The following is an 8,472-nucleotide window of genomic DNA, read 5'->3' on the forward strand; positions in this document are numbered from 1 at the left end:
GGGCTTCCAGCTGAAGAACACAGGATCTTGGCCAACCTCATCCATAAAAGGTCAGTACTACTTCCCTCTTTGCCTCTCACAGACAATAGTTGAGCACCCACAAAACACAGTTTTCAGCAGAAACTCTAAAGCATGCAGCCTGACTATATTTACATGTCAACTAACTGTCTTACTCAGCAGTGTCTCAGAAAACCTTTTGCATCATGGTTTGATGACAAACCATCTCAGCAGCGTGACCCGAGAGCATCGCCGATGTAATTCTCCCACTTAAGCTAAACTCAGCTGCATACCACCGACAATAGGAAAAGCTCTTCCCTGTGCCTTTCTATATTGCTGTGTCTGCTCTTTTTCAAGCTGTCCACAGAGACAAGTGGCAGAGATTCCCCAACACATCAAAGATACATGTGAATGAGACAGTCTCTCCCCTGCAGAGGAGAAGGCTGTTGTTGCTGTTATCAGTATACCAGGTTCAATGGCTGGTCACGGGCACGCCTGACAGGTTATGTGTGTGTGTAAGGAAGAAAATGCTTCCTTCAGCTGTCGATTCAAAAAGCACAGCAGGTGAACTGTCAATAGAACGTTTACCTGTCTTTGCATTTGGCTGAACACACTTGTAAATCTTGCTTGACCTTGGCACACTGAGAAATCACAAGTATATTTTGAGGCCCCAACATTGTTTCCATCGTGTATTAGTCTCTGCAGAAGGTGCTCATGTTGGAGTCCTTGCTAGACACAGCAAAGGGCAGAAAATAACCTGTGGTAACACACATTTGTCTTACTGTAAACTGGTTACAAAAAAGCAAAGTTTTTCATGGACACAGCAAAACATCAGGTAGTAATCAGTTCTACAATGTGACTCAGTAGTAGAACTGAGAATATGTGCAAGTAGAGTTCAGAATGATGTTAGCGATGGAAATTACCCTGTGATGGGCGCTTTATCTGAACCTTTTTATGAACTAGTCATCAGCCGTTCCACGTTTTTTTCAGTTCCGATCCGATTTCAATACAGATTCCAGTACAGACACGACTCATGTTAAGTTATGTTAGGTTACAGCAGGCTCATGGTCCAGCTCAAGCTGCAGACTGGACTATGGATCGGGCCTGTCCATCCGATATCCGATGAGTGAATGACGTCAATATTGGACCCGATACCAATACAGGATCTGATTGGGCCCATCACCTTTATGAACACAGTATCATATTTATTTAGTCACCAAGAAAGTATGTTTTATGGTGCTTCTTTTACTAGCGAAGTAGTCTCCATCTCTGTTGCAGTAATTTTACCATCCCTTCCCTCCTGTGTCCCACAGCTCTATGGGTCATCCACCAGCCTCGGAGGATGGAGTCAAACCCAGAGGTCTCCTGACCACTGAGCTCTGATGTGGACATGAGGAGCCAGCCCCATTAGATGCATGTCCCTGACTTTATTACCACCACAGCCCATTACTTTCTCGCCCATCCACACACAAGCAATCTGGGGGTAGTAGACTTAACACTGTGGGCTAAGAGGAGAGCAGAAAGGAAGAGCCAACTGACAGTGACCACAATTTCACTTGCACCCACACTGATAAACAGAATGAACACAGTGAATCAGGTAGACAGATCAAGAATATGGACACGAGCTTAGTTTTTGTAAAAGGGTCGAAACAAATCTTTAGTGTCTGTATTAACATCTTAAAAGCACCTACCTTGGAATTTCCTGATTAGAGTTTCACTGTTAGTCATTTACTAAATCCATCTAGCCAACCAGACCTCTAACATCATCTCGTAGCTGACAGGCAATCAAAACCTTGTTTCCTACAGAGGTCATGCACAACAATCATCATCTCATGGTAAGGTACGTTGCACAAAAGCATCAACCACTGGCTTATGATTTAGAGGTTAGTGCTGCTCCCCCGCCCGTTTTTTGAGTCATGTTGTATTATCACTGGGAAATCGTATCACTGGATCTTTGCTATTCTGAGCGTTTCTGTACACTCACAGCTGCTGGGTACACCGGTTAAAGGACTGAAAGGACAAGTCTATAAAAAGAGACACTGCTAAAAGAAAGACAATGACTTAAATGTTGATTCTAAGAGATAAACAAAACCTGAACTCTCCACATTTAAACACATGGGTATTGATGCTCTACTGACCTGGTAGCACACTACAAACCTTTTTTAAACCCAGTTAGTGAAACTCATCTGTTGCAGCCACTGGCTATGAAAACTTCACTGGACTGTCTTTGCAAGCCTGGACCTTGTAAGGATTCTTTGCAAAGCATGATGGGTTTTACTCTCCTGCTCTTACCTGTTTTCTTTTTTAAATGTTTTTATTTGCCCATGGCACAACTTTTTAAATGTACCAGGATCATGAGGGACTGAACATCACTAGCGACAGTTAATTCTTTGTCTCAGTTTGGACCTTCTTTCTGTGTCTCACCCTTTGCTAAACTCTTATCATGGCCTACAATGTGAAGTCATAATGTTTTGTTTAGTGTTTTCACAAGTGGCACCTTTTCATCCACATGAATCTGAATGTTCTTGAGAACATAAATGCTACAACTGAAGCCTGGTCAATGGCTGTTTAAAAACTGATTACTGGGGCACACTGGGGACACTCAGTCCAGTTTGTGGGTTAGCCAATGGACATCTGCTCATTTACACAGTAACTTGACCCTGTTGTAGAAACTGACTCCAGCTATTAATATGCTGTAGCTACTACCCTGCCTTATATAAAAATGAATGTATTCAAATGACTTTTGTAGGAATGCTGGAGGTGCCACAGTGTAAACATATCATTTGTACAACTTGTTAAACCCACAGTTCCTGGGGTACTTTGTAACTGGAGGAAAACGTGTGGAATATCTTTATTTGTGGATTGTGTACGTGTGAAGTCCAGGCATAATTCTGCATTTTCCAAGTTTTTAACCAAGTATCACATTGACATTTAAATTCTAGTGTTGTAGATGTCATGCTTAAAAAAAAAAAAAATCCCGTTACTCGATACATAACCATTAAGTCTGGACCCTCAGTCAGGTTATGTCTGTGTAGTTTTGTCACTGTGATGCTGATTTCATTATTGAACAAGGGAAGTTGACTGTTTCACGGTGTCTTCTTAGCAGTGACAGCTATTTATGCTACTACTCATTGCAGCTGTTCAAATAGTACATTCTGTCCAGAAGCGGTGTAGCATACAGTTATAATATGCTGTCAATATAATGACATCTGGTTGTAGATAGGACGTAGATTTTCTTTTCTTTTTTTGAAAATCACGGTGATGTTATTGCGGCATCCAGAGGAGAATTTCCACATTGAGCTGTTTTCTTATTACTGATCAAACTGGCTGGAAAAACATATTGTGGCATCACAAATGCAAATTTATATTCTTTTATTTGTTTTCTCCTGGAATACCTGCTACCAGTAAAGCTGTGCTACAGTAGGACTTAGTTGTTTTTCATTAATTTTTATTGTTTCACTGGTGTTAAAATGATTTGCCTGCAAATGTGAGTGATGAGTTGGATTTATGCAAGATTATATCATCCTATTTACTACACACAGATGTGATTGTCTTGTTAAATCAGCTTTGAAAAGATGCCCTGATCACTCGAAGGTAAAACCTCTTACTTTGTGTTCCTATTCAAACCCACCCAAGTCTTTTATACAGTGAGTAAAGCTCTTGTATCAGAGGTCTCGGTCGTTTTTTTCAATAGCCTGAGTTTATTTAGTAGTATCACCATTTTTCATCCAAGTGCTTTTGTTCTGTTTTTTTTGGCCAGCACAGGCCTCGGAAGGTTTTAATTTAATCCTACTTTGTGAAACATCTGCTAAATGATAAACCAATCTAACTGATTCTTCATATGCTCCATGCACAATGAATGATGTGATGACACACCCCACTGCTGGTACTCCTTAAAATTAAGAGCAATAGAGATGATTAATACAAACCTGATCTTAAACCATTTTTTACTCCTTTAGACTATGTATTCAGTGCTCAGTCAGTTAAATTGAAATGTATGTTTGACAATATTACAGACCACAGTCTTCAACTTTTTGATTTCACAAAGGATTTTTAACTCCGCTGACCCAAGATGCTCAGAAAAGGGTACCAGGACATTCATTCAAAACCATTGTCTTCACCGTGTAAGATCCAATTTACCACAGGATGGCAGTACAGTACCATTTCTACCCCTAGGTTTTTTCACAATACTCTAGCACCATTTCCCTCCATTACATTGTGTTCTTAATGCAGTACTACTAATATCACAGTTGTAAGGCATTCAAAATAGGGTACTAGATTGTTTGTAACTTTAAATGTGAACAGAATTAAGGTGCAACATTACCCAGCATACTTTCAGACTTTATCATGAGCTTTCAGTATGTTCACATGACAAGTAATGTTTACAGCACAGTTCTGTTCTCCAGGTAGTTTAAGCCACTTTATCTATTCAGTTGTGTCATCAACAAAACCAAACATCTCCTCCCTTAAAGGCAGGCTAAATAAACTATGACATGATTATAATGGACCACAGTTTGGTGGCTTGTGCCAAAAAAGTAAATTAAGAAAAAAGTTGCTCCTTCAGGATTGCATCACATTAGAACATATTCAATTTGCACCAAACTGAAAGTGGAGACTGCTCGTATTTTTGAATCGCCATATTGGCCTAAATATGAAATGCAGTGACTTGAAATTGATTGACTGCGACCATGCTACAGAGCGAACCACAGCCGGGCCATCATTAAACAGCAGAACAGCTTACAGCTCAATAACTCAGCCAGGACTGCTCCTCTCAGCAGATGGGCTGACATTCCCCCACCTTCCAGATGAATAATTGATTATGTACATGCACCTTGTGCCAGGTCATGATTGCTAAAGCACGCTCAAAGCTTAAGGTGGATTCATGGAGATTTGGCACTGGGCCCGTGCCTTGATATGTCGCCGGCTCAGACATTTAAAAGCAAATATCTTAAATTTTAATATCCTTTGAGATTGGATATCAGTACTGTTGGGTGAAAAGCAGCCAGGTGTTCAGTGTTAGTTTTAATTCTGACAGGGATTCATTTGTCCTATAGAAAAAAACAGAAACAAATCAACAGAACTGAAAGTCTAGATTTTCTACATTAGTCTGAACTCGGGGAAGAAAAGATAAAATGTCAGTATTCCATCAACTTTAGTGCAGTAACACTAAAAACACCTTTCTGGTAGGTTATTTGTTGGTTTTTTACATAAGACAGGTTATTTGGTGTCTTCAAGTAGGACCATTTTTGGATATTTCAAGAGTCGAGGCAACTAGACATGCATTTCCTGAAGAAAATGCATGTGGATGCTGATTGTTGAAGAATTGCCCTGAAAATGCTGAAATGGCTGAAGGCTATGATGTAGTGGCTGAAGTTATTTGTTGAAATGGCTGAAGAGGTTGAGAAGCAATGCTGAATAATTATGGAAGATGAAATGAAAAACTGAATCTGAAGAAGGTGAGAGGCCATCCCTGGTAGGCTAGTGGTTAAGGTGCAGTGCCCAGGAACCTTCTGCTATGAGGCGACAGTGCTACCCACGGTACCACTGTGCCCAATAGGCTACATTTCAACAGTTATATATAACTGAAGAATCTTTAATAAAATCCGAGTACTGTTGTGAGGTTCACACTGCCTGGTTTAAGTTTGTTAACCATGTTTACCTTTCATGCCCAGTTTAAGACAACTTTTAGAAACGTAATCAATAAGTAATAAGTTACATTACTTTGAAGTAATTAAAATAGAAACATTATTACATCTCATGCCGTCCCTGGTAGGCTAGTGGTTAAGGCGCACCGATGCGGCCCGTGTTTGAATCAAGGTTGCGTCTGGAAGGGCATCCAGCATAAAACACATGCCAAATTTTGTGTAAGTGTGTGTGTGTGTGTGTGTCTCACTGTTTGACCGTTTGTGTGGTACCATGTTAATTTCAATGTTTCTGTTTTAAGCAATTAAAATGTGTGCCTCACCCCCTTTCCTTTGCCAAGCTGCATTGACCAATAGCAGAAACTAGTAAAAGTTCCAGAAATGCTCCTGTACAGCTGGTGAATAGCTCGGTGGTTAACACCACTGACTGTGGTACGGCAGGTCAAGGTTCAATTCCCTATCATCCTTTGGCAGGGCCCTTAATGCTGTCTGCCTAGCGAGGTACATCATGAAATCTACAGCTGGGGGGGGAGCCAGGAAAATGAGTCAATTAAATAAGATGACAAATTTGAAAGACGTGTCACTACAGAAGTTACCATGTTGAATATTTTCAGGTCTTTCTGATGAATGTGATTTGTGAAAAACTAATTGATCGTGTGAGCGTAATCGGTATCTCTGCCTTCTCTTACCTCGTCCCATTTCTGTCTTCTGTTACATCCTCCCCTAACGTAGCTTAGCAAAACCGTTTATCGTGCCCCGACTGGGAACAGAACCCTGACGTACCACAGTCAGTGGTGTTAACCAGTTTAGTGATACCTGACAAGCAAGGGTCTGTACAAATTCAACCAACCACAAATCCAGGTCTATCTTTCAAAAGCCAATCATATGACAGAGTCCATCTTTCTACTGCCAATCATGCAACGCTGTCCATTTTTGCCTTTAGCAGTGGTCTGTTTGGTCTCTTTCATTGCTACAGGAAACTTAGTTACCCAACTGCAAGAGCGGTAAGTAATTAATAGTTTAAAATGTATTTCTAAATATATTATATTTTTAGTAATTATCCTTCTGTCTCCAAACTTTAACGTAAAACAGGGAAGAAGAGGAGACAACCCCCTGCAGTACCAGATATTTAGAGATTTATATCGAATATATGAAGGGTGAACGGGTGTGCCTTTAAAAGAACACGCCTCACAGCCTTCATCTGGGATGGATTGCATTTGATTAACTACTAGGTCCAGTGTGGCTTAGTCATGTTTCATCATCAAGTGGGGGCGACAGCACAGTACCTAAGCAGAATAAATGGTATGGTTTTCATCAAAAGTTAAAACTGTTACTAGTTATTTAAGTGGCTAAAGCACTGACACGTCATTTATATGTTACGTCAGCTAATAATAGGAACTAACCAGTTTCAGTAACATCGTCTCTTTTTTCATAAATGATTATGCTTTAGATTTTGTAAGACAACAAAAAGATTGCTGAAATGTGTTTGTGGATTTCTTGCCAGAAATGTAGTGCTAGCGTTTTGTATTTGGCACAGATTCACAGGTTCACTGTGCAGCTGAGTCATCAGCTGGTCCATCTGCCAGCGGTGTATCAGGTCCTGGGACAGCAATGTCTGTGGTAAATGTAAACTGCTCGAGCGCCAACATCATTACTGCTGTTATTCACTTTGGAAACTATTACATTTTTGATAAAGAGATAAAAAATGGATATGGACATTGAGCATTTAAGTAAATTAGCATTTTTACTCAAAACTCTTTTTTACCCCTCTCTCTGGTTGTTGGTGTGTCTCAGTGTATTGACCTACAGTATGACTGTTTATTTTATTTTTTAGGCATCCTCTCTGGCTTGTCAGATTGTTCCTGCAGCTGAGACACCAAACAGCACTTCAGGCCAGACACCAGGTCCATCCACCAGAGATAAGTCAAGTCCTGTAAAGACAGTGACTGTGGTAAATGGGAACCTAATTTGGAAAATCACCAACATTACTATTGCTACAGCATTTACTGTGTGTCAGCCACAAATAAAGATTCTTTACAGTGTGACACATTTACATACTAAGACGTAGCAATTATTTCCCATTTTCTCTCCATCTGTATGTACAGCATGTATTTATGTACATGTATTTATCTGGTCCCACAGGTTTCATCAGGTGATTGCTCAGTTTGGTTTGTGAGTGTGTGCTCCTAATTAAACTAGGCCTTCATTTTCCAGGTAAACTCCAGATGCTGGTGAAACATATACTCCACTCCTGCCCTCACATCTGTCTCCATCTCTTTCTCTGATCCTGATAAAGTTTCCTGTCTCAGCATCCGAGACTGACCTTGTTGGAAAGTGTCACATCACAAAAGATGAACAAATGGTTGCCCATCTGTACAGGAAGAGAAAATGAGAGCTAAAGATACAGCTTTTTGTGCGAGTGTGTTCGTGTGTGTGCTGATTATTTCCGGTCTCAGGTATATCCACAGGTCCTGGAGGTTCAACAGGTAAGCTGGCCAGAGGAAAAGGCGATCTGTCTTTGTCACACACACAACCATGCAGATGGGATTATCTCAGTCCATCATTACAATAAAGGCTATTATGTTGTTTGGCTAGCTGTTGCAGGAGCCTGTGTTCTCTGACAGGGCATTTCGAAAAGAAGCTTATAGTCTTGGTGTGTGTATGTGTGGCTGGTCGGTCTGGGGAGGTATTCAAACTCAAAGCTTAGAGATGATAAAGATGTGATTGAGCAGTAATTGATCCCTAAAGGGCTGCATTGTGCCAGTGTGTACTATAAGTATGTACTGTATGTGTGTGCATGCCAGGTGAGATGGTGATGTGCCAGAGTCAGTAG

At 40.6% G+C, this 8,472-nt stretch overlaps 1 long non-coding RNA gene across 2 annotated transcripts; it reads left to right on the forward strand.

Annotated features, from left to right (window-relative positions):
• The first annotated feature begins 6,591 nt into the window (after positions 1-6,591).
• LOC109968562 (uncharacterized) lies at positions 6,592-8,115 on the forward strand. Of its 2 annotated transcripts, none has more exons than XR_002276116.1 (5): positions 6,592-6,643; positions 6,732-6,941; positions 7,177-7,259; positions 7,474-7,590; positions 7,854-8,115. It is a non-coding gene; the product is annotated as an uncharacterized LOC109968562 (long non-coding RNA). The 2 variants fall into 2 exon arrangements; XR_002276117.1 differs by having other exon boundaries at positions 7,495-7,590.
• Positions 8,116-8,472: the final 357 nt, after the last annotated feature.

Source organism: Monopterus albus, unplaced genomic scaffold (assembly GCF_001952655.1).
Source record: "Monopterus albus unplaced genomic scaffold, M_albus_1.0 scaffold153.1, whole genome shotgun sequence".
Lineage (NCBI taxonomy): Eukaryota > Metazoa > Chordata > Actinopteri > Synbranchiformes > Synbranchidae > Monopterus > Monopterus albus.